The sequence below is a fragment of the Mus caroli genome, unplaced genomic scaffold, assembly GCF_978045245.1.
Source record: "Mus caroli unplaced genomic scaffold, Mus_caroli_1 scaffold_10, whole genome shotgun sequence".
Classification (NCBI taxonomy): domain Eukaryota; kingdom Metazoa; phylum Chordata; class Mammalia; order Rodentia; family Muridae; genus Mus; species Mus caroli.
Window position 1 is genome coordinate 110,549,950 of NW_028227265.1, and position 27,320 is coordinate 110,577,269.

At 45.5% G+C, this 27,320-nt stretch overlaps 1 non-coding gene across 1 annotated transcript; it reads right to left on the reverse strand.

Moving 5' to 3' along the window:
- Positions 1-23,094: 23,094 nt before the first annotated feature.
- LOC115031831 (small nucleolar RNA SNORA17) lies at positions 23,095-23,229 on the reverse strand. Its single transcript, XR_003837486.1, has one exon. It is a non-coding gene; the product is annotated as a small nucleolar RNA SNORA17 (small nucleolar RNA).
- Positions 23,230-27,320: the final 4,091 nt, after the last annotated feature.

The window sequence follows — 27,320 nt, forward strand, 5'->3', positions numbered from 1 at the left end:
TGCTCTGTCATGCATACATATTAAGATGCTAAATAGAGGCGTTTCCTTTAAATGCCATTCCGAGGGCACGCTATGCCTTACTGCCCCTATAGACACCTAAAACTGGCTTGCACTATATGGGCTTACTTCTAGTTCCAAGCTGCACTTAAGTGAGAAACCAAGTATTCAAGGAAGCTGGGAGAAGAGTGTGTATAATTCTAGGCATGAAGGTTGCTAAACCTTGGTACTCTAGGTACCATCCAACACTTTCCCATGTTTAATTGTTACCGCAAATGTGTAGCTGATTGCTGACTGTCAGCTCAAAACCATATGTGTTCCAGCTTGCTGGAGAATGGAAGGAGAGGTTAGAGACGAATGGTGGAGTGGCAGAGCTAAGCTTCCAATCTTTGAGAAGGCTGGAACAGATGGCTCATTGGAACTGAGATGCCAGACTCTTAGGAAAATAGATTTCAGCCCCAGCAGTATTTGATACTCACTAACTGTTCTGATTAACTTTGCCGGCGTGGCACAGCCATATTGAAATGTGGAGTTTAAGTATGATCAGCTATTTTAATGGGATTTTCAAGCCTCTATTAATTCATGACAAAGGGATAAAGCATTTGCATGGCTGCAGTTGTTTCAACAGGAAAACTGCGTGTGTGAGATGTCGCTTTTCCAAACGGGAATTTACATCCTTTCTTTTTAAACATTCTGTCCTAAGATGTGCTCCAGGACACAATTCACCAAAAATGACTTGCTTTGCGGTGCATCACACCCCTGTGAGATATTTTTGAAATGACACATTTGAAAAAATAGACTTTTATGGTTAGGCCATGATGTAATATTTGTGGTTCTGTCACCAGCAGCTCTGCTTGTATTCTGGGTGTCAAACAGGGCTGAGTTCTTGAAAAACTCTCTAGTTTGACTGTGTGTGTATATAGAGTTCCACTCTCAGCTCTATCCTTGACTCCTTAGAGTTCCCATGGACTAATCCACCAACCAAAGAGTACACATGGGGGGGACCCATGGCTCCAGCTGCATATGTGGCAGAGGATGGCATTGTCTTGTATCAGTAGGTGGAAAGGCCCTTGATCCTGTGAAGGTTCCATTCCCCAGTGTAGGGGAATGCCAGGGCAGTAAGGTGGGAGTAGGTGGGTGGGAGTGGGAGCACCCTTAGAGAAGAAGGGGGATGGGATAGGGGAGTTCCGGAGGGAAAACTGGGAAAGGGGACAACATTTGAAATGTAAATACATAAAATATCCAATAAAAAATAGCTCCTCTGTATAATCATTTTAACAAACTATTGATAGGTTTGCAGGCAAGTCTTGCATTTCCATATAAAGTCTGAGTCAATATTTTTATAATTTTCCAACATAAACGATTCTATGGTTTTACATCTGAGTAATGACTCTCACAGCCATAGTTAGAACAGATGTAGGTCTTGGCTATGACGCATACTCCTCTTTCCAGTGATGCTGACACTTGCCTACATGCTACAGTCCTGGGACACACAAGTTCACACCTCACCCTGCAGCACTCCATCATTCCTGCTCCCATAACAACCTCAGCTGGTCTAGAATGTCCCCATCAGGGTTCAGTACATGATCTACATGGTTTCATCTTTCTATAGCAAGGTATCCTAGTGACTGTTGATTCTAAGTGTTGTCCTCAGAGCCACCAGGAACACTCAGCTACAGCGTCTGCCAGGCAGCCACAGGAAGAGTATGGATAGGTCTTCCATGTGTGTTCAAGTCAATATTTCACTCCCAAAAGGAAAACAGTGATCTGTCTGTGTCTTCCCAGAGTCTTGCTTTGAAGTTGCCTGACTAGCTAGGAGTAAGATATGGAAAGCCAGTCCTATTCTGCCCAGCTCTTCTGGTGCCTGGCCAGCTGCAAGTCACTCAGAACCCAGAGAATGCTGGCTGAGAGCCTACTGACCTCCGTGGCCCAGGGGCCTGCATGCTCTGTTCCATCCTGACCAGCCACCAACTCCCAAGTCTTCATAGCCCATTGTTGCGGCCCGCCCGCGGTCCACAACAGGAACGGTTCAACTGAAAATGGCAGTTCCCTGCAAAGAGAGGAATCTAGACGGGGCGGAAGAAACAATGGAGCCAAGACAAATCCTGATCAAGACTCAATTTTATTAATTCCAGACACTCAGTTAATAAAGGAAGGGGGAGGGAACCCAATTTCCCACCAAGTAACTCAGGGTCCAGTAGCAGGACGAACACGTGTGTGACTCCAGGCAGCAAAGGCAGGTTCCAGCAGTGGGCGTGGCAGGACGAATGAGCCGGTAGCTCCACCCTTGAGCAGGCAGGTTCCAGGCAGGGGGAAGGGAGGCCACAGCCCATGGTAAATACATGGATCTGTTTTTTGTTTTTGTTTTCCTGCCAGACCCTACACTCCCGGGCTCTCTGGGCTTCTTATAGTTTCTCCCTCTCTCAGGAATGGATATGAGCTGCCTGGGTGCTTGCATGTCTCTCAGCTGATGCTTCAGTGCTCAGTTCTGTAACTAGGGTGGTGGCCAGGACCCCCTCTTCCTTCTGGATTCAGAGTATGGAATGGCTTTACTCTGGAAAGCTGTTCCCACCCTGGGGTCTACACGTTTACCTTTCGTCTCCTTCACTGGAATTCCCACTTCAAAGCCAAGCTTATGACCGAGAAGAATGAAGACTCAAGCCCAGTGCTGGTGCAGCTTTTGCATGCTCTGTGTAAGTGGGTCTTGCTGAACCCCCAGTCGGACTCTGTAGCCAGGCTGTGGACTGTGGGTAAAGCTGTGCCAACCCCTCCAGTTCAGCCCAGTAGACAAGCAAAAAACGTCATCAGTTGCTTGCCCATCAACCCCCTACATCCATGCTAGATGTCAAAGCTGTCCCAGTTTGAGCCTGCATTGTGGTTGACACTTCCCAGGGAGAGATGGCAGGGGCTCCATCAGCTCTGTCTCAGATCCCGTCCTTCAAGGTCCCTGCATGCCTGAGGGCACCCTGGAGACACACAGGAGGTCAATGATACTCTCCAAGGAAATCTGTCCTTCAAGGGCCCTGCATCAGGCTGACCATTTGCCTGATATGACTGATGCTCTAGCTTTAGCTTCCTTGAAGTCTTGAACCACATTTAATAAAACTGAGTAACTCCTTATGGCCAGTTCCCGATAAAGCATGCTGCAAAGTTAGTCTGTATTCTCTGAACCTGATCTTTCCATGCAAAGGCAAGAAATCTCACAAAGACAGGACCCCTGGAGCAATTCCATAGTCATCTTTGCTGTTTTTTTCTCCCTAAACCAATCATCTCCAGAGACCATTTGCACATAGTTGGTAGAATTAAACATTGAAAAATAAAATAGAAGTGGCCAAGACAAACACTGGCACATGGGTCAGTTTATTTTAAGGCATTAGGTGCTCGGGTGTCAGTCTCTGGGGAATGGATGCTCAAACCAGGTGGGCCTTGCAGACTTCTACCCATTTCTAGCACTGGCCAGCCTACCCTGCCTGCCCTCCAGCCCGTCCTATGTGGGCCTGAGCAGATTTTATCCTTCCAGCAACACCCCAAGCTATCAGCTGAGCTCAGTGAAGGCCAGACATGCATTTGCAGTTGCAGAACTGAGAAAATTCAGCACACCCCAGTGCCAGAAAATCTTCACTGAGGTGGAGAGAGACAAGGGCATGGAAGGAAGACCAAGGATGGCAATGGCAGACTTCAGCTTCTCTGGGAGCAATTCCTCTTGAGCCTCAAAACCCACAGAGGCCCGAGAGATTCCACATCTGCCAAGCATTTTCATTAGTACGAGATCCTTGGGCAGCCATATTTGACTAAATTGTTTGGGTGATTGTATAATTAGTGCATTTTTCTTCCCTAATAACTGAGGCTACTTTAATTAAACACTATATGGGGAAATGCAAAATAAATGAGCAACTGCAGCTGCAATTATGATTTGGAACATTCCTCTCACCTATATGTCTCCTGTTTTTATTGTGCTCGTTAGCAATCTGTATTATAAGTTCCACTGGAAAGCTCTCAGAATCAACACACACCCAGGCTCCTATCGGCATTGTGGATCTAAAGGTCAGATGGATTTAAAAGGTCAGAAAAAAAAATCCTTAACCATTTTAACTAACATGCCTAGGAGATGAGAAGGTCAGACGCAGGCGTTAGTTAACACAGATACTTTGGTGTAGTTTCTGTGGAGAGTGTGTTATAGACTGTGTGACTAAAACATAAATCTGAGGAATGTCGGATGTGCTTGGTGGATAAGAGAGCACATTGTGAGAATGTTCTTCCTGTTTTGGCATTATGTCTTAAGTAACACGTGTCCTGTTGCTGATTAATCTATCAATATCTCTGACCTGTTGTACTGGAAAGAAAGAGGGGAATCTCCCAGGCTCCCTGGGATGGGTAGACCATATCTAGAAACCAAATTCTGGCCAAAGTGCATGTGGAAGATAGAAACAAGTAGAAAGACGTATTGGAACAATAGAACCATTAAGGGAATTAGAAGTATCCAATGATTACAAGCAAGTAAAAAGATCTGGGGAGCTGTGTGGTGTGTATAAATGTTACCTGGGCAAGCACAAGGACCCAAGTTCAAGTCCTCAGACTCACATAAAAGCCAGCTGGGTAATGGGAGCATCCGTAATCCCAGCACTCCTATAGGATGATAGGAGGCAGAGACTCAGGGGAGTCTTCAAAAGCTCATGGCCAGCTAGTCTGCTGTAAACAGAGAAGACATGGCAACAAGACCCAGATTCAAACAAGGAAACTGTGAAGACCAACACCCAAGATTGTCTTCTGACCTTCACATGAGTGTTGTAGCATGCATATGCCTATGTTCACACACAGGGCACATTTACATCTCTCTCTCTCTCTCTCTCTCTCTCTCTCTCTCTCTCTCTCTCTCTCTCTCACACACACACACACACACACAGACCCACACAGACCCACACACACATACATTGAGCATTGAGCACATAAGGAACTATTATGACTAACCTCTATGTGTGGCATTTAAAGTTGCTTTTTGTTTTTTTACATCTACCCACTGGTCCTATTCTTTCTTCTATAATAACAAGGAATTATGGAAACTGCTTTTTTTGGTAGTAGCTTTCCCAATTATCCACCCTTAACAAGTAGTCCAGATGGCACAGCTGTTGGATACCACATCTGGCATTGGGCAGAGAGATCCAGGAAAAATAAAAACTCAGGCTAGCTATAGGGGCATCTTTGGATGTCTGTTTTGCCATTTGGGCTTTAGAGCAGTTGTTACCATCATGAGGTAACAACTGTGTCCCCAAACCTACAATAAAATATCAGCCTTTGTGGTACAGAGTAAACATTGAATAAATGCTAGCTACTTATTATCTGGAGACATTTTATTAGGTTAAAAAAGACAGTAAAACCTTGACTCACAGCCACAGAAAGGTCAGGGCCTGTTGGAAGAAGAAGACATGTAAATGTGAGATGGTGACATAAATACAAGATGTGTCTCTGTGTGTGCTGAGAGACTTTGTGAGCATTGAGATGGGTCCTTCCCAAAATCAATCTCTTCCTCCCTCCATGCTCCAGGTAGATGTGCCTCTGAAAACAGAGCATCCCTGTTGCCCTCCCCTAAGGAAGTCATGGCTAAGACTGGATCTGGGGAGTGTGGAAATCCATTTGTATGTCCCATGTGCTTCCTAAAGACTTCAAGTCACAGGAAGCTTGGGGGAAAATGTCTTGGATGAGGTTTTTGAGGGGAGAAGACATTAAATTATATCTATATCATCTAATTTTCCATGTATGTATGTATGTATGTATGTGGATCTATCATCTATCTATCTATCTATCTATCTATCTATCTATCTATCTATCTATCTATCTATCTATGTATATGTGTATCTATATATCTATCCATGTATCTGTGCATCTATGTATCTATCTATGCATGCATGGATGTATCTATGTATCTATCCTCCTTGCCGATTTAAAGGGTATAATACCATAATGATCACTTCAGCATTTCCTGTCCTGCCTTCACATTGGTAGGCATGGATTAGCTCTCTTCCCTCATCAGGAACTCTGGACTCAGTTTCTATCTGTGAACTGCTGGTCTCCAAACAGACAAGGCATTGGCTACATCTGTGAGGGATTTTCTTGATCAGTTTAATTAAAGTGGGAAGGATCCTCCTGCCCCCAACCTTGAACATTATGAACGAGGACAGATCCTTCCAGGGGCCTCTCAGATACAAAGAAATCTGAGAAAGGAGAGACTGGCTTCATGTTGTGCTGGAAACCTCACCAAGTGCTGTTGGTAGCTTCTTGCTGCCACTACTTTTTGTTGTCAGTAGAGCAGCTTCTTCGGTCTTCCTGCACGGACTGAGGACCTGTGGCTGTCCAGGAATGCTGGGGGCCTTTGGGGCCCAACAGGGATCTTGAGGTACTGGCCTCATGTCCTGTGCTTGTCTATCTTAACTACCATTCCTTCTCAGTTTTCTTCTTCACCTGCATCTTCTGTCTCATGAGACACTTCAAGAGTCAGTCTGTGTCAGAGCTCTGTATGGGCCGTGTCTGCATAGTGTGTTCTCTTAATACTACCCCTCCCATTCTAGAGAGGATAACAGGTCACTAGACTTTGACTATGATAACCGTATTCCAATTGTGACATCCAGTACTACTGTATCCTTCCTGACCACACACACACACATTGGAGGAGTTTTCCCCATATAATGACTTCAAGCTGGAGGTTTTAATCCTTTGATGCTTTAAGTGACTATGACCAGAAAAGAACAAAAGAAGAATTCATAAAAGAAAAAGCGTTCTTTTCACGACTGGTGGAGCCAATAATAATGGCTTTCGGCTGCAAACCCCACAGACCCTGGGGTATGCCCACAGCATCGCTGACCTTGATAGTTTCCGTGTACTGTTGGAAGTTGCGGCCCTACAGCGATGGGTTAGACTCAAAGTGGGAGGTGAGGGAGTAGGTGGGAAGTAACTAGAGGCAAATGTGGGCAAGGTGTTTTCATGGTTTGCTTCAACTGCAATTACAGAGTGAGGTGCTTGAAAGAAAATTGTGGAGACTGATCAGGGCTACATATTGCTCCATATATGATTTCCTCTAATCGTCAGGAATGTTAGGAATGACACGGGTATTTAATTAATATCTTAATCAACCACCGAGTCTCTGATTCTTGCCTATTATCTTTCACAACCAACCAAGTGTCAAACCCTGCCAATTTGACTTCTTCCAAAATATTATCAAATATGCTCATCTTCTTCAGACCCAGCCCTACTCTCTGGCCTAGGATAGTTTCATTTTGTTTCTTAATGGCTACAGTAACCTCCAGTTCATTAATGTTGCTTCTGTTTTGGCCTACTTAAAACAAATTGCCTTCCCCACTGACCCACTGACAAGTCACTCTGCCATTCATGAAATTCAGCATGGTATAAACTAAGAGAGTAAATGACTTACCTTGCTTATGCCGCCAGTACTAGGTGTTTCATGTCAGTCAACCTTATGAAGGGATATTATCAAAGCCGTTTTAAGATATAGTATTGCTTATGAAGCTCAGATGGGATGTGAACTCACTCACTCTGTAGTTCAGGGTGAATTCAATCTTCTGCCGCTACTCCTCTAATGCTAGGCTTATATGCATGCACCTCCATGCACACACAAGACGTGCAGCTCTAAACTGAAAGGTGTAGTTTGTTTAGTATCTTCTACTCAGGGTATTTAGCTCAGTTATTCTCTAAAATATTTACTTTGTGTGTGTGTGTGTGTGTGTGTGTGTGTGTGTGTGTATGTGTGTGTATATGTGTATGTGTGTGTGTATGTATGTGTGTGTGTGAGAACATTCAACGTTCTATATCTTCCATCTCTTTTTATTTGTATGATACAGCATTTCTCATTCCATATATAACTTTGTACGTTTATTGATTTAAAAAAATAGATTTATGGGGCTGGAGAGATGGCTCAGAGATTAAGAGCACTAACTGTTCTTCCAAAGGTCCTGAGTTCAAACCCCAGCAACCACATGGTGGCTCACAGCCATATGTAATGAGATCTGACGCCCTCTTCTGTAGTGTCTGAAGACAGCTACAGTGTACTTATATACACAAAATAAATACATCTTAGAAAAAATAGACTTACTTTACTTTTAATTACATATAATGTCTGTCTGCATGTGTGTACACTCAAATGCAGGTGCCTATAGAGTCCAGAAGAGGGCTCTGGACTCTGGATATATAAAGTATAATCGATGGATCATATGGTATTTCTGTTTTTTCTTTTTGAGAGACCACTATGTAGTTTTCTATGATGACAATGCATTAACATGTTCCCACTGACAAAATGTGAGGGTTCCTTGTTTCCCGTGGTCCCAACAGCACTTGTGCATTCTTACTGGTGTTATACCATATCTCATTGTGGGTTTGAGTTGCATCTCTCTGATGATTTATAGACCCACAGGACAGGATAGACTACCTGGAAATAAGTAATAACAACCAAGGGCTTTGACAGAGACACCAAGAGTGTCCACGTAGACAGGAACATTCTCCTTAATAAATAGTGCTGAGAAGACAGAATTGCTAAATGTAGAAAAATGAGCTCCTATTATAAAATAAACAAACAAACAAACAAACTCAACTCAAAATGGCTTAGAGACTTAAATGTAAAATCTGAAATGATAAAACCACTGAAAGAGCATGCGGGGAGGCTTTGGCGCCATTTGTCTCAGGAAACAGCGCTCTACCACTCCTAACGCACAGGCAACAATGACAAGGGCAGACACACTAGGCATTACTCATGAAGTACATCTGCAGGGGAACATGCTCAGAGTAAAGGAAACAACCCAGAGATTGGGAACGGATTTGCAGAGTGTGCATCCGGCATGGGTCAGAACAGACTGCACCAGAAACGGGGCTGAAAACATGTGACAGATGGAGAGACAGGAAGGTGGAGCCTCCTGAGGGAGGACACCCGTCATCCACTGGGGCAGATCTCTTATTCTCTACCATAAGCACAATGGAGTTTGTGCTCCTTTCCTTTGGTCGTTGTCTTAACACAGACAGCGCTTTCACACACTCTCTTCCCTTTGGAATGTGGCTCATTTCCCATGTGTCCTGGACTGTGGTGTCCCTTCCAGTGGGTTTGCTCATGTGGCTATCATACAGTTAAGATCTGGTGTATTGAATTAGAGTCCAGTCACCAGGATAATGTGCTAGCATGGTTTTATTTTTTATTTTTCCTTCTTTCGCTTTTTTAAATTGGATATTTATTTCATTTACATTTTCAATGCTATCCCAAAAGTCCCCAACACGCTCTCCCCCACTCTCCCCCCCCCCACTACCACTTCTTGGCCCTGGCGTTCCCCTGCACTGAGGCATATAAAGTTTGCACGACCAATGAGCCTCTCTTTCCATTGATGGCCGACTAGGCCATATTCTGCTACATATGCAGCTAGAGACACGAGCTCCAGGGGGGTACTGGTTAGTTCATATTGTTGTTCCACCTATAGGGTTGCAGATCCCTTTAGCTCCTTGGGTACTTTCTCTAGCTCCTCCATTGGGGGCCCTGTGTTCCATCCAATAGCTGACTGTGAGCATCCACTTCTGTGTTTGTTAGGCCCCGGCATAGTCTCACAAGAGACAGCTATATCTGGGTCCTTTCAGCAAAATCTTGCTAGTGTATGCAATGGTGTCAGTGTTTGGAAGCTGATTATGGGATGGACCCCAGATATGGCAGTCTCTGGATGGTCCATCCTTTCGTCACAGCTCCAAACTTGTCTCTGTAACTCCTTCCATGGGTGTTTTGTTCCCAATTCTATGAAGGGGCAAAGTGTACACATTTTGGTCTTCCTTCTTCTTGAGTTTCATGCGTTTAACAAATTGTATCTTATATCTTGGGTATCCTAAGTTTCTGGGCTAATATCCACTTATCAGTGAGTACATATTGTGTGAGTTCCTTTCTGATTGGGTTACCTCACTCAGGATGATGCCCTCCAGGTCCATCCATTTGCCTAGGAATTTCATAAATTCATTCTTTTTAATAGCTGAGTAGTACATTGTAAATGTACCACATTTTTTGTATCCATTCCTCTGTTGAGGGGCATCTGGGTTCTTTCCAGCTTCTGGCTATTATAAATAAGGCTGCTATGAACATAGTGGAGCATGTGTCCTTCTTACCGGTTGGGACCTCTTCTGGATATATGCCCAGGAGAGGTATTGCGGGATTCTCCGGTAGTACTATGTCCAATTTTCTGAGGAACCGCCAGACTGATTTCCAGAGTAGTTGTACAAGCTTGAAATCCCACCAACAATGGAGGAGTGTTCCTCTTTCTCCACATCCTCGCCAGCATCTGCTGTCACCTGAATTTTTGATCTTAGCCATTCTGACTGGTGTGAGATGGAATCTCAGGGTTGTTTTGATTTGCATTTCCCTGATGATTAAGGATGTTGTACATTTTTTCAGGTGCTTCTCAGCCATTTGGTATTCCTCAGGTGAGAATTTTTTGTTCAGCTCTGAGCCCCATTTTTTAATGGGGTTATTAGATTTTCTGTAGTCCACCTTCTTGAGTTCTTTATGTATATTGGATATTAGTCCCCTATCTGATTTAGGAGAGGTAAAGATCCTTTCCCAATCTGTTGGTGGTCTTTTTGTCTTATTGATGGTGTCTTTTGCCTTGCAGAAGCTTTGCAACTTTATGAGGTCCCATTTGTCAATTCTCGATCTTACAGCACAAGCCATTGCTGTTCTATTCAGGAATTTTTCCCTTGTACCCATATCTTCGAGGCTTTTCCCTACTTTCTCCTCTATAAGTTTCAGTGTCTCTGGTTTTATGTGGAGTTCCTTAATCTACTTAGATTTGACCTTAGTACAAGGAGATAGGAATGGATCAATTCGCATTCTTCTACATGATAACCACCAGTTGTGCCAGCACCATTTGTTGAAAATGCTGTCTTTTTTCCATTGGATGGTTTTAGCTCCCTTGTCAAAGATCAAGTGACCATAGGTGTGTGGGTTCATCTCCGGGTCTTCAATTCTATTCCATTGGTCTACTTGTCTGTCGCTATACCAGTATCATGAAGTTTTTTTTTTTAATCACAATTCTAGCATGGTTTTATAATGATGTTTTATGATAATAGAATATGCCTGGTATGAATTTTACCATCGAAGCCATTTTTATTGTACAATTTGATTACATTATTTGTATTCACATTGTGGAGCCCAGATCACCATCCATGTTGGAAAACTTCTTCATCCCAAACTGAAACTGTTTCTATTAAAGGACTAACTTTTCTTATTCCTCCCCTCACTGATAGCTCTACTTTCTGTTGCTGTGAGTCTGTCTGTTTTATGTACTTATTAGAGTTGGAATTAGACAATATTTGTCTTTCATGGTTGACTTATTTCACTTAGCATGATATATTCAAGGGCTCATCCACCTCCTAGAGTGTGTCTTAACTTATGAAGTAGGATTAACATCTAGATATAATAAAAGTGTTTCCCAAGTAGTGGGTAAGAATTTTATGTCTTCTTTAATTCTTCCAAAAGCTCTAGTATCGACAATGACCCTTAGACTTATGGAAATCAAATCACCTAGGATCTGGGTAGTTCTTCCAAGGTAGCACACAGTCAACAAGATGAAAGCCAGGAGAAATGATAGGTTTTTTTTTTTTATTCCAAAATACTTCAAAACATCCTACACATTGAGCCAGTACATTCAATTGTGAATACAGATAATAGTTACTTGATTTTTTTTATTATTCCTTTAATATGTTGAGATTGTAATATAATTAAGTCTCCCCTTCCCCCTTTCCCCCTAATCCACCCCTCATATTGTGCTCCTTGCTTTCTTTCAAATTCATGGCTTCTTTTTAAAATTTATTATTCTTATTATCTTTCAATTACTTTAAAAGTATATTGAAACCTAATAAAAACTTTCTAAAAGTTGTCAGCAAGCTTAAAAAAAAACCCAGCACTTATGACTATTATATATGTCAGGATTCAGATATTTTCTTTTGAGTGATTCTGCAGTCAAAATAGAATAAAAATGATTGTATCATAAGCTACCAGATGAAAATCTGAGTTGTCACCTGTCAACTCTGATATCACATTTTTTTCCTCCCCTAGAAGTTTACTGGTGTTATTTGTTTCCATATACATTTATTGAGGAAGCAAGAAGTTAGCCACATTTATCAAAAAAAATCCCATTAATAGATTATGTGTATTGGGGTCCATAGACAGAACCTTTGCCTAGTAAAGAGCATTGCCAGCTAAAGAAAATCACAGGCAGTTTGTCGTTAACCTTACTCTTCACTGGGCAGCTATACAAGGAGACAGCCAGAATGCTATCCTTCTAAGTAAATAATTCCAGTGCTGATCTAATGCATAGTGTTTATGGCCAATTTCAGCCTCTATCATATGATAAACTCTGCTTTCTCAGCCTTGAGCAAGAACCCCAACTAACACAGATGGGAAGTCACAGTTTTGGAGGCTGTGCATACGTTTAAGAACACCGTGCTCCTAAGGGGACAAATGGTGGCAGAGTAGAATGGATTGTACTGGGCGGGAGGCATCAGCATGACTCATCATGGTGGCTGCACTGTTGACAGGTGTCTTGTGGCGACATATTTCTAGTTCCCTGTACTTGTCCCCACTACTCACGATGGAGGGCTTTCATCTTCTTCTGAGATTGCTGTGCCCACTGGTTGGGCAAGAGGGGGTAAATGCCCCCATGCGTGTCTTTGAAGCATTGAGTGGAAGACTGGTATTAAGGAGTAGCCATCTCTAAGTGCCAGGATGAAGCAGAGGATAGAGAGGCTCTCTTCAGAGAGCTCCCATCTCCTCATAAGTGGCCAGTGGCTAGTCAGAGCTACCAGAAAATAAGTCCGAAAATGGTGGTTAGGAGTCTCACCAGGGAGACCCCAGTACTGAGCCACTGGGGTCATAATGAGTCCTGAAGACAGGGAGGTGACATTCTAAGCACATTAAGGAGCTGGTGCCATGCATTTGGTTGTCTGAGCAGCACGCTGGAGGTGGCTGGAGGTGGAGGGAAGGGAGGAGGAGGGCACATGGGAGAGGCTAGCCACAAATGGGCTTCTGTGCTTCAGAGGACAGGAGTGGGTTGTCCTGCCTGACTAAGGCTCCTGCACTTGTTCCAGGAGTGAGAGACAGAGGCAAGGCATGAGGAATCATGTAGAGTCTGTTGTGGAAATCCAGACCCGAGGGAAGGAAGAACACAGAACTGGAGAAAGCTGGCCAGGTTGGGGCTCTGTAGTGCATATTGGGGGCACTGTCACCAGGGTCTGGCTGCTCACCAAAGGGTGTTGGGAAAATACATGAGCCAAAGCTTTGTCTGGGACCCAAGAGGGGCATGTTGTTTCTGGGACTGTGATGGCGGGGCAGTCTGAGGCAGGGAAGGGCCCAACTTTGCACACTAAGTTCTGAGTGCATAGGTCAGGACACAGGTAGCAGGTGTGTGCTATTATCTATGGTAGTGACATCTATGGTTGTGACTCAGCATGAAACAAACAAAAGTAGACACAAAGCAAAGTGTTGATTCAAGGACATCGGGGTTACAATGTGGGGGGACATTGGGCTGTAGACACCACGAGGAACTTAGGGATTTTCAAGCAGAAGGTAGGTTCAGCCAGAAGACATGCTACAGCAGTGCTCTGGCATCTTATCCTAAGTAAGCAGAAATGTTAGAGGAGGCAGCTTCTGCCTCTGGTGATGGCTGGACTAACTGTAGTGGGATGAGGGCAGCTAAGATGTTCCAGAGAGTGGCCAGGGCAGCCATCCTGGAGAGCAGAGACAATGGGGGATGGTGCTAGCAGGTCCAGCCTACAGCTGCCAACCGTTGTGCCTTAGGGATGGAGATAATCCTGACTGCTAACTGAGTGAGAACTCTCCAGCCCTCACATTTTATACCACTAAGCACCTATGCTAAACATCTAGATCTGTGTAGCTTTCTGACTTCTAAGGCTTAGAGTCATATGTCTTTAACTCTCCAGGCTTGGAGTAGACTGAGTTTGTCAAGCCAGTCAATAGGGCTCAGTGCCTAAGGATCAGAGACTCCTGACTATAGATGGTCTACTCTGCTCCTGTCGTGACTTCCATCCGAGTGGAGCAGAAAGCTGGCTGCAAGACCATCCACTCTAAGCAACTATCTTTATGCAGTATCCTCTTTCTCTCGTCTGTTTCTCCCTGTCTCCATCTGTCTGTTTCTGTCTCTGTTTCTTTCCCTGTCTCTGCCTTTCTGTCTGCCTGCCTGTCTGTGTCTCTTGTCTCTGTCTCTCTCTGTCTCTAACTATCTCTGTCTCTGTCTGTCTGTCTCTCTGTCTCTGTCTGTGTGTGTGTGTGTTACAGGTACATGAGTGTAGAGGTCAGAGGTCAACAATCATTGTTTTCTTCAGTCATTTTCCAGCTTGTTTTCTTAGACATTAAATCTGGAACTCATCAACTTGTCCAGATTGGCTTGAAAACAAGCTCCAGGAACCTGTCTCTGCCTCCTCAGTAATTGGATAATAGGTGTCTGTCAACTCAATCTGGCTGTGTGTGTATGCATGCATGCATGCATGCGTGTGTGTGTGTGTGTGTGTGTGTGTGTGTGTTATATGTGTGTAGGCGTGTACTTACTTGTGAGGGTGTTATATAGAGGTCAGAGACTGGAAGTTGGAGAATCTTTCTTCAACCACTTCTCAGCCTTATTATCTATCTATCTATCTATCTATCTATCTATCTATCTATCTATCCATCTATTTGAGGCAGGGAATCCAACAGAATGTAGATCGCATTATTTTGGTTGGCTGGGAGCACTCAGGGCCTGCCTGGCTTTGCACCAGCGCTAGGGTTGCAGGCCTGTGCTGTCATGTTCAGCTTGCCCCGTGGGTGCTGGGGATCTGGATTTAGTCCCTCATACTCATACAGCCAGCAGTTTACCCATGGATCCACTTGTGCCAACTCGGTCTAGCTGTGTGTGTGTCTGTCTGTGTGTGACCATTTGCGCATGTGTATGCGTGGGAAAGTGCACGTGTGGATGTTAGAGAACAAATCCCAAGGGTAAGGAGATGGCAAACACTTGCTGCTCGCCACTGTGTATAACCAGGCTAGCTGGCCCACGGGCTTCTGGGAAATCTCCAGTCTCCTTGCCCACAGACTTCTGGGAAGTCTCCAGTCTCCTTGCCCACGGGCTTCTGGGAAATCTTCAGTCTCCACCTCCCTTCTTGCTGTAAGAATTCCAGGACTGCAGACTCGCTACCATATTCAGCTGTATGTGGGCTCTGGAGATTCAGACTCAGGTCGTCATTTTTGGAGAACATGAACTTTGCCCACTGATCCATCTCCCCAGCCTGCACTTTGCTTTTTAATGTAGGTCCTGGGGCTTGAACTCAGATCATCATGCTTGTGAGGTGCGCGCTTTATCAACTGAGCTGTCTCCACAGCCAATTCTATATTTCTTTAAAATGTGTTTGTTATTCTCCGCCCTTTTCTCTTTGTTTCTAGCACGGCTTCATTTCTCCCAACCCATCTCCAGGGCTCAGCTTTGAGCTATTTTTTTTCTCCAAACCCTTCTCATTCTTCCTGCGGGACCAGAACCCATCTACTTTCTCCTCCAGAGCTTGCTCATCCCATATTTTAGGGCTCTTCTCTGTTTCATTATGACTGCATAGACTTTCAAATTCCCCACTAGATGTAAAAAATAATCTAAACATACAGGGAAATCACCTTGTTTCATTTCTCCTTTCATCCCCAGGCCTGCCATGTTATTAGAGCCTCACTAGCGACTGAAAGAGGAGACTCCCTGGTGGCCCAGAGGATATGCAAACGGAGTTGAATTTTCCCTTATAGAGCTCAACATCTCAGGGTGGAAGTCATAATCCGAAGTGATTCAATGACAGCTCAACAAGCTACAGCCGGCTGTGGGCAGATTATCGACTTATCATCCACACCGCAAGCTACTAAAATCTAGAAACCCCGAGCTTTGTTCCTCATTTTGAGGCACAAAGTAAGGAGCCCATGATTTTGCTGGAAAGTATTGAGGGGGCCTTTGGAGAGAGCGGGAGGTGGTGAGTAGACTGGACAGCAGGTTGGCATCAGCGATGAGGGGGTGGGGATTAGCAGCCCTTCACTAGCTACTTAGTGAGAGAGCACCCTAGCTTCGCCGAAGGGAGAGGGGTTGCTGTTTATGAAGGAGAAGATGCAGGGAGAGAGTATCTGCTGATGCCGTCCATGCTTTTATCCCAACACCATGTGTGTTTTCTGCTTCAGTCCTAGGGCATGGATCCAAGTCTTATGAAGTGGTGAGTCCATCAGAACCCACATCATTGTTTCTGATCCATAAAGGGGGCAGGCAGGCACAGCCACAGAAAACAATGTCGCCTTAGAGCAGTGGTTCTCAATCTGTGGGTCGCGACCCCACACAGGATGTCGAATAGCAGATAGTCTGCATCTCGGATATTTACATCATGACTCCTAACAGTAGCAGATTATAGTTAGGAAGTAGCAACGAAATATTTTTGTGGTCGGGGATTGCCACAGCATGAGGGGCCGTATTAAAGGGTCATGGCATTAGGAAGGCTTAGAGCCACTGCCGTAGAAAAGATGTCCAAAGAGCTTGGATCTGTTCCAATTTTTGCACCATTTCATGGTCTTGTTCTCTCTGAGTACACCTTTTGATTGGGAAAATGACTAGGGAATCTTAGACATGTCAGGCCTTTGAGGCACACTGTACATCTTCATGGGGTTATATCATAAGATCTGTGATCTTTCCTGCTAGGCCCTGTCCTAATTCCTTTCTGTCACTGTGACAAACACACGACCAAAAGCAAACTTCTGGGAGGAAGAGATTTGTCTCTGCTTATGCTTCCATGTCTCTTCCACATCACAGTCTTTCTCTAAGGGAAGTCAGGGCGAGCGATCTCGGCAGGGATCTGGAAGAGAGAACCGTGGTAGGAGACCGCTTGTTGGCTCTCTCAGGCTCACACTTAGCTTAGCTTTCTTATCCATTCCAGGATCACCTGCCTGGATATAGTCTTACCCACAGAAGGATAGCTCCCCACCCCCACCCCAATTAACAGCCAAGAAAATGCCCCACTGACATGCCCACCGACAACCCGACTCCTTTTTCCAGGTTGTTCTAGGCTGCCTCAGGTTGACAGCTAGTGCTAACTAGGACACACACCATGACTGTGATGGGCCTGAGAGCCTGTGTGCTCCCTGGAGAACAGGTGTGCTTTGTAGTGATAACAAATTTCCCACATCTTCTAGACAGGAAAGGAAGAGAGGAGACAAAGGAAAAGTAAAATAAAGGAGAGACTATTACAAAAGTCAAATCTACTGCAACAATCGATGCCGCCAGTAGGTGGCGATCTTGCCCTATGTTTGGGAGCCATGCAGGCTTTCTGCCGGATAGTCGCAGTCACTGTTAGAATCACATACTTTATTATTATTATTATTATTCTAAACACTGGTAACCCTGCCCAAGGAGATGAAGATGGAGAAAACTTTCTTTCTGGTTTAGCACCGTGAACAATCTCAATAATGAATGCTCAGATACACAGACTTGCCAGTTCTGAGATGCTGGGCTGCGTGAGGAGTGGCCTGCAGACAGTTCTTTGTTTTATGTTTTTGTTTTATGTTAAGAAGTGTTAGTGGTGGTGCACACCTTTAACCCCGGCACTTGGGAGGCAGAGGCAGGCAGATTTCTGAGTTCGAGGCCAGCCTGGTCTACAGAGTGAGTTCCAGGGCCACACAGAGAAACCCTGTCTCAAACAAACAAACAAACAAACAAACAAACAAACAACAAACTAAGTGTTAATGATAGCCAATTTTCCCTTATTTATCCAATTTAACCGTCTCCGTGGTGACATTTAAACCCATCAGTATAGTGCATCACGCAATGGTGGACAAAGGATGCCTTAGAGACTCTCATTTTCCTCGACTTAGTGATTTCCAGGGTCCCTTGGTTAAAGTAACCTCCAACCTTGGACCCCACTGGAAGGGGTGTGGCTATTTTCTACTTTATCTGGCATCTCAGTCAAAACAGTGGATTTGCTCTAATGAACACAACCTTTGTGAGAACTTAGAAACAAGAGCATGTGTTGCCTGCGGATCAAGTTATGTGAAGGCAGCAATCACTGTACCTACAGGCCCGGGTGGGGGAGGGGTGCTATTAACTAGCAAGAACTGCTGATCAAGCTGTCTTTCGTTGGGGAAAAACTCAGACTCCCGGGTGAGTTGTGAGAAAGTTCCATGTTAGATTGATTCTACTTAGTCCCAGTTCTTCCATGAGTGCCTGCCTCAGCTTTCTTGCCACAGTGAGAAGTATCTTATCTCGTTCAGGCCATGGACTTCTGGTTGACAGTGACAGTTCCTCTAAAGCCCCCATGCCTCCCACAGGAACGGCTCTCTCTAGTTTGTACCTATGTGACAGGCGTGTGCTTCCTCACCTGGCATCTGTCCAGATACCCATGTGGAATGCTGTGGGGCACTCTGTTTGATTCTGAGTGCTATGGTGTGCATGGTGTGTGCATGCATGTGTGTGTATATGTGTGTACATGTGTGCAGTGTGAATGTGTGTGTGCATGTGTGCATGTATGGAATGCATGTATGTGCATGTGTGTGCATGTGTGCAGTGTGTGAATATATGTGCATGTGTGCAGTGTGTGAATGTGTGTGTGCATGTGTGCATGTATGCATGTATGTGTGTGTATGTGTGCAGTGTGTGTATGTGTGTGCATGTATGCATGTATGTGTGCATGTGTGTACATGTGTGCAGTGTGTGAATGTGTGTGTTCATGCATGCATGTATGTGTGCATGTGTGCGAATGTGTGTGTGCATGTATGAGCATGTGTGTGCATGTGTGTGTGGTGTGTGCATGTGTGTGTGGTGTGTGCATGCATGTGTGTGTGCATGTGTGCATGTATGCATGTATGTGTGTGCATATGTGCATGTGTGCATGTATGCGTGCATGTGTGTGCATGTGTGTGTGCATATGTGCATTGTGTGCATGTGTGTGCATGTGTGTGCATGTGTGTGCATGTGTGTGCATGTGTGTGCAGTGTGTGAATGTGTGTGCATCTATGTGCATGTGTATATTCATGGTATGTATGTATATGTGTGTGTGTGTAAGTCAGAAAACATCTTTGTAGAGTTGACTCCTTACACATTTGCACAAGGGTTCTGGGGATCAAACTCTTGCTCAGCAATCACTTTGCCTGCTTAACCAACATGCAGGCCTGGGCTTGCCTACAGAAATAAACATCTGGCTTGTGTTTTCATTCCTTGGCCACAGGGAATCTCCCAGTACAGCACAGGCTCACACTGGATTGAAACCGGTGACTGTGCAAGGTTCCCACTGAGAAGGAAAGCCAAAAGCAACTTGGTTACACTAAAGGTGACGTCTAGTATGGAGCTACGGGGGGTATTCCCTCTCCCTCACCAGCAGTGCATGGGATGGGGGTGGGGAGAATGAGGGGAGACTCTTCTCTCTTAAGCAGCAAGGACTGGGCATGCTCACTGGTCAGATGCTCCAGCAGTCTGCTGCAGTGAGCGATGCTAGGTTATGTGGGTCTGCACTTTGAACACTGCAGGAGCAAAGCTTCAACACCCAGGATCTTGCAGAGTCTCCAACCAAGCATCTATGTGGGGAGATACTTTCCAAGCCCAAAGGAAGGTGCGCTGCCCAGAGTGGAATCAGCTGAGGGGAACCATAGCATTCCTGTGGCAAGAGTGCACTTGCTCTGTGTGGGGACATTCTGTGTGTACGGAAACACCCTAGGAAAATACATTTCCTACTGGGGATTGAGGTCAGCACAGTGAAGAGCCGTGGCCCAGCTCAGTAATAACCAGGGCTTTTTTTGGAACCAATATGTAATACCTCCTCTACAGAGCCTTGTAAAGGTCCTGCTGGCATTACCCAGGTCTGCCAGGACACTGCTTTGCTGTTGTAATTTTCAGACAGGGCTCTGCCCTGATGGCAAGTCACTTACAGTGCTCTACAGAGCCGGAGGCACACATAATCAACGCTAAGATGCTTCCAAGGTCATAGGTCAGTCTCTCAGGGGACTGAGACCTCATAGTGACTGCCTTCCTCATGTGGTGCCCCACTCAAGGTGGCCACACTAGCCTGCAAAGTGACACAGTTGTGTCCGACCGAATAGGACCAGTCCCTGGGACTGGGTTCTCCTGGAAACCCCATGTTACCTGATGTTTTGAATTTCTGAAAGATATTGTGCAAGAATAGTCACCTATGTGTAATAAATCTCTCTTGGGTTGTATGGTGTGGTTCCCTGAGCCTAATAACCCCCATCTTTAACTGGCCAGCTATACTCGCTTAGAAGAGATAGCTGGGAATAGAACTGTTTGTGTCCCTTGAGCAGGAAATGGAGGGTCATTGGGTTTAAGTCACTCCTCCTAGCTAGTTATATGCAAATTATGCCCAAATTGCCCTTGGCCTCAGGGTCTCAGGCTGTGGTCTGCTGTATAGGTTGGGGAAGGTTCACCTGAGAAGATTGTCTAGGAAGCCATTTCCCCATGCTGCCTGGGGGCTACCCGGACTTCTGTAAGCAAGCCCTCATCCATGCTGTCTGAGCCAAGTGTAGTGAGTTCATTGGCTCAGAAGGGTGAACTGTAGTGGGATTGTTTTTGGTTTAACATTGGGAGCTTGTAAGGAGGGAGTAGATGTTCCTGTCTCTCCTGGGAAGGATTTCTCTTTCGCAACACTTTGGTACCAAGGGAAGATGCTTTCAGTCAGGACCTTGCTTGTCCTCTCTGGAGAGAATGTCAGCGATTTGTTGCCTATGGCCAGAGAGGATCATACAGTTACGCAGGCAAGCTTTGGTGCAGTGACGCAGTCGTTCCTGATGAGCCTGGTGGCAGATATGATCGTGGGTGCTTCAATGGGCAATGTAGATGTCACACCTTCAGTAGATGAGGAATTAAAACCCTGATCTCAAAAAGCCAGTCTCCGCTGGCTGCAGGAGTTTAGGGGACTACTTGACCATTTAGTTAGCTATGTTTAATGAAGCTGCGGGACTCACAGCATCTGGTGGTCTCTGTCCTAATTCACTTTCGGAACTCATCACAACAAGTGTGGCTTCCTTGACGTTCCTCAGTGCCCCCTAGTAGTGTAGCTCACCCAAGAACAAGACACAAGCACTTCCAATTTCTAAACCTGGCCACGGACTCTTTTTCTGCCTCTGTCTCTGGCATGGGCACACTCTTGGCTACTGCTGATTGGACTTACCGTGGAGTGTATTTTGTGTATTGGATGCAGTTTAATCGCACAGCCCAGGATTGTTATCTGTGGCTGGCTGCAGGGACAGGCTGTTGTAGATCAATTGAGTAGGGCCTGGTTTCTCTTTGTTGTATGAATGATTTCTATTTATCTCCATCTGGAATGCTTACCCAACCATAGATATTTGTTACAATGCCATGAATTATTCCATACATGCGCACTCTCTCTCTTTTGGTTCTAGGCCAAGAGTTTACATTAGAAGTCAATGTCTGCGTGAGTCTCCTGTGTGAGTATCCAGATGTGCAAGGAAGTAATCTTGTGTTTGGTCTGTCCTTGTCCACGATGCCACCTGTGGGGTAGGTATAGCCCCTCTGGCTTCTTGCTTTTGTGATGTCCCTTCCCTGGAGGGACAAGTTGGTGCTATTGCAAGCCTCAAACACATTTTCTCCCTCCCTCCCTCCATCCCTCTGTCCCTCCGTCCCTCCCTCCGTCCCTCCCCCCTCCTCCCTCCCTCTCTCCCTTCCTTCCTTCCTTCCTAGAAACATTTTATTGGTTCTTTTGAATTTTTATACCACTCATCACAATCTCACTCATATCCCCCCTTGCATCCCTGTCCCTCCCAACAGAGAAAAAGAATGCATTGTAGAAGCTGTAGTGTGCCACAGTGTGTCCCACAGAATATCCTTTGACCACACTTTTTTTTTTTGCCTATAATTGTCCATTTCTATGAGTCACTGGTCTGGTTTGAGCCTCTGGCTTCTGCTACCCTATCAATACCAGAACCTCACAGGGTTCCTGTGGAACCTCTTGGATATCCTGTTATTGCCCTCTGTCATGGAGATCCTATAGTTTTGGATCTGTAGGGCTGGCCACTGCATCTATTCCAGCAGTTCATCCATGAGGTAGAAGTTGGGGTGGGCCAATTCAAAGTCCTGGGTCTGGACCTGAGAGGTGTCTGAGCTGGTCAGTCTGCCAGCTCTCCCACTCTCATGCCTTTGGAACTGGCTTACCCACAACCCCCATATCTAAGGCAAGCTCTACTGTGTTATTCAGGCAAGGAACAGGGCCTGTGTCCTGCCTGCCATTGGTCGCAAGGGGTGAGAAAGGGTGAGCCATCTCTCCCTCACCCATGCCACCACATGGCAAACAAGTGACAGGGCTAGCTCCCCCATGCTCACACCCTCAGGGTCAGCTTACCTGTGCCCCTACCAAGAGAGTCATCTCTATTGTGCCTCCCAGACATGGTGCAGGGCCTGCTCTCCCAAATGTTGCAGCTGATGAAGGGAAGGGTCAGCTTTCCTGATCTCATGGCCCCAGAGACAGCTCTCCCATAATGTCGAGGTGAGGAGTAGGTTCAGTTCTGCACAGCCCTCAGACATTAATATGTCTCCATGTGGTAGCCCAGACCAGGGTCTTCCACCTGGCCTTTGTGGTCATAGATCCCTGCTACTGAAGGGCCATAAATCTAGATGTGACTCCCAGTACCAGCACAGGCCAGGACCCCACCACGGTCCCAGGTGGTATCACTAGCTGTTCCTCACTACCCTCGAGTCTCCAGTTCTGCCTCTCCTCATTGTGCCCACGTCCTTCTGTTTCCCTTTCTCTTCCATTTCTTCACCACTTGTTCTTCTTGGAGGCACCCAGAGTCTCTGAGTGTCTGGACTCATCTCAGGAGTGGTCTCAGGAGTGCTAAGCCCTCTGTCACACCAGGTCTACTCCATGCCTGACTTGTGGTCATCTCAGGCTGGTTCCCTGTCCAGATGCCATGGCACAGGTCTGGTGATCCCATGCGAGGGTCATCTGTCTTGGACTCACTTCTCCTGGGGGCCTTTGGTCCAAGGAAGATTCGTCTAGTCTCTGACCTATAGGGTCTTCACAGCACTGGACTCCTGCCAGGTTTGCTTCTTTCAGGGAATGTTAGTCGTTCAGATGTTCATAGGTCAGAACACTGAGCATAGACATAGCCTCTCTCCTCTCTCTCTGCCACCTACTGATGTGCATGACCCAGCAGCCACATCAGCAATGCTCTTAGGGGGCAGGTTGAAGCTCATTTTTAACTACTTGAATAAAGCAGTATGTCCTTTCTGAGGAACCAGAAGCCAGGTGCATTGAAAGCTTGACTGTTACAAGTGCTATCCAGACCCAAGGATTTCAGCCTTTGAGGGTGTGGCCGTCCTCCTGTGTTTAGGAGCATAGATGTGACAACAAGAATGTAGAATCTCAGCAGGTCTAAAAATGATCATGTATGAAGAAACATCATTAAATTACCAATGTTCTCATTTGAGATCATTTGAATGTATCTGCTCCTGAAGATACATGCGGCACACTCATGTCCATCCTTCCTTCCCTGTCCCCCAGAAGTGGATGAGTATACAGACTCAGTACCATGCGCTCTGGTCTGGTCGAGTCAGCTTAAGCAGAGAGGCTTGAAAGTCACTCATGAGGCAAAGAGCTTCAAGGAAGCTCTCCTGGAGTCTGGCGTTCCCTCTAACCCATACATTAATTTTCCATTCCCGCGTTAGTCTAGTGTATGGATCCACGTGCTCTCTTTCAGTATTTTCCTATTATAAGTGCCTTTTAAGATTGAATTCTGACTTAGCTAAAGCCAGTGTTCCAACAGTCCTAGAACGTCCTTGAGCAAGACCTTGGGCTTGGAATTCAGTATTGCCCCTGGTATTACACTATCACTTTGAGTAAAAGTTAGGTCACTGCCCTTCACAGGAATCTACCATCACCAAGGAAGAAAGAAGTTTCTGACCGTAGGAGAAACCAGAATAGATACTTAGAACTATAGCTGAGTTACACCCATATACAGGAATTTACAATGGTTTAGGAAGTAGATCGGGCTGTGGTTTTAGAGTATTGCATTATCCATGAGATGGTTAGCTAGAACAGAACTCCCTAGTTAGAACCATGACTTGGGTGTGAAAGCCCTAGCCCTAGGAGAGTAAAGACCTCACACCTGGCTTCTAAGACTATAGCTGAGTTATACCCATACACACGTATTTACAATGGCCTAAGGGGAAGGTGGAATATACAATAGACTAAAATAGGAACTATAGCAAGGGCACAAAGCCCTTGACCCAGGCTTCTAAGATTAGTGAATCTTAGGTGGAGCCCTTGTTGATCCCAGTTGTCATCAATGAATTCTATCCCAGGTGGTTCCCGTTAGACCTTTTGTGTTTGCATTCCTCTGTTTTATGTAAGATTCCGGTTACCTCATTTGTACCTTGCGAATATGTCACCCAACTTCCTTATTGTTTTCTGCATAAAAAGTCTGATGCTCGATTTGAAAAATACATTCAGATCCAACACAACCTCTCCTGTGTGCATTTGTCTGTCAACCCATCCTACGCTTTGCCCATCCACAACTAGAGACCCATTCCACGCAGACAAAGGGGCCCAGAGGGTCTGCAGCAACTCAGCATGCATTTGGGTTAATCCGGACCTTACTCGCATCTGCTGAAGTAGGAAACTACCTTGCCTGAGGGTGCAGGGGCGTTGTCCCGTGTATCAGTGTGGGACTTCTTTGTCCTGATTCTGGTTTGGTGGAAGAGTTTTCTCATTGAGCCAAATAAAGTTAGCCTCTCATAGAAATGAATGAATGGATATGGGCAATGGCTAACACCATGGGAAATGACAAAAGGTTCAGAGTGACATGCCCATGCTAAACTGTGCTGAATATGCTACGGTAAACTTAGTTGGTATGGGGTTTTTAGAATCAGGACATTGCGTTATCTCAGTGGAGACATTCCATACTTGGTTAGATGTTCCCTCTTAGATGATCTGGGGGCTAAGGATGTAAGTACCGCTCCTCACCTGGAGCAGCCTTTGGCCATCCCTCTGGAAGCTGAAAAAGAGCAAAGGGAACCTAGATTAGAGCCTAAAAGTATCACTAAACAAACCATGTAACAACCTCATTCTGGGTGCCCACAGATGCTTTCAGGGTCTCTCACTGGATTGTCTGTTGCTGGCCATGGCAAGGCTATAAGGAGGCATGAATGTTGCCTGGGTTTGTGTGTGTGTGTGTGTGTGATGTACATGTTTATGTGTATGCATGTGTGTGAATGTTTATGTGCATGCATGTGTGTGTGAATGTTTATGTGCATGCATGTGTGTAAAATGTGTATGTGCATGCATGTGGTGGGTATGTATGAATGAAGAATTCAATGCCCAGTGCTTTCCTCAATCAGTCTCCAATTCATTTTTAAAAATGTCATTATATTGTTTTATGTATAAGAGTGTTTTGACTGCACATATGCATGTGTACCATGTATGCGCCTGTCGCCTGTGTAGGTCAAAACAAGGCATCAGATCTCTTGGAACCAGAGTTAGAAATAGTTGTGAATTTCCATATGGATGCTGGAAAATAAACTCTGTAAGAACAAGCACTCCTAAGGAAGGCGTCCACTCTCCAGCTCCTTCCCTTCCCTTTTGTGAGACATGGTTTCTTGCTGAACCTCTAGCTCATTGATTCAGCCAGACCAGGTGACCAGAAAGCTCCAGGGACCTTCTTCCCTTACCAATGCTAGGGCTGCACAGGCACTGTGTACTCTCCTGGATTTTTACATGGCTACACTGTACCAACATAGTTATCTCTAGATCTTACCGTGGTTTTACTAAATCCAGGGACTCTATCCACATAAGCTAGTGAGATTATCCAATGATGCCCTTGCTACTTTACAGACCTTTAATCTACTCAAGGGATAAAGTGACTCATGCTCGGCTCCTGTGCTCCCCAGGCATCTGTGGCTGTGGCAACAGTGTTATTTGTAGCCACTGAGATCCCAACAAGAACAGAGGTAGAACTGTCTTGATATAGTTTCCCTGGAACTGGAGCTCTAATGCTCCCCTGAATTCTGGAGTTCAGGGAGGGCACCCTGAAAGCAGGCTCTCTTAGAGCAGCAGAAAATGCTGGGTCGTAATGAGATGAACACAGGAATCCACAGACTGGGTGAAAATTATCTTCACCAGTCTCACGTCACTCAACTTGTGGCTGGGATCTCCATTCACTGTAGATGCCAAACCTCCTGGTTTCAAGGTGAACCTAAGACCTGCCACGTCTTGGACTCTTTGAGGACTTACAAGGGGCACAAAGTAAGGATTCTGAGAGTCCATGGCCAAATACGTGAGTGAACTCCCAGCTCTGTGGACGTTCTCTGGAAACTTGAGTATGGAATCCATCCTCCCTGGCCAGGCCTCTTAAAGGGAATTCTAATAGCTGTGTCCCGAGAGATACTGAGACTGAGCTAGAGATAGGGTAGAGCATTTTAAGAGAACACAGCTGGTGGTATAGTGTTGGGGAGTTGCAGTTTTTCTATGATGCTGAACAGAGTAGCAGGCAGGTCCAAGGAGGGCTGTTGACCAGACTCACTGGTACCTGCCCCAGCTATATGTTGACTTTGGATGCTAGGTAGGGCCTGGAAGCTCCTGGTCTTTATTTGTTCCTATCTTCTTCAAGGCTTCTGATGACATGCTGAGCACAGGAGACTGTTTTCACCCTGGGTTCCCATCTCCATCCCCACTTCATTGTTAAACCTCCCTGCTGCCTGTGGGCAACCTGTTTTGCTAGGGACCAGGGGGCACATATATTGGGACTTGGGAAATAAATGATTTCCCTGAATCAGTGGGAATGAGCATTTTGGAATGAGGGAGCTATGGTCTACCTAAACCATTGTTCCTATTTCCAGAATCCCTTTGTAACAGAGCCCAGTTTCCAGTTCTCCTCTTAGCAGGACTTCATGGAGACTGCATGCTTCCTGGAGTCTTCCTTGCAACTCTGAGACCAGGGTTCCCAAATTAGACTGCTTAGACTCTCCATAGAAACAGGTTCCTTCCGAAATGTGTTTTCATTTCTGTGAGAACCCAAGTGAAAATTTCCCCACGCATTAGAAAGACTAATTACTTTACAAGAAAGAATTCACAACGCAAATGTGCCCTTCCCACAACACATATTTTTAGCTTCTTAGGTCAGCACTCCTCAAACTGGAACCTAAAAATACATTCCCAGAATGCCCTCTGTTCTCTGCAGAGGTGGAGCAGTGTTCTGGCCTGAGAAGTGACTCTGATAGAGTCCAGCTGTCTACCTCCAGGACAAAAATTCTGAGCACACAGAGCCTGGCTCCCTGCAA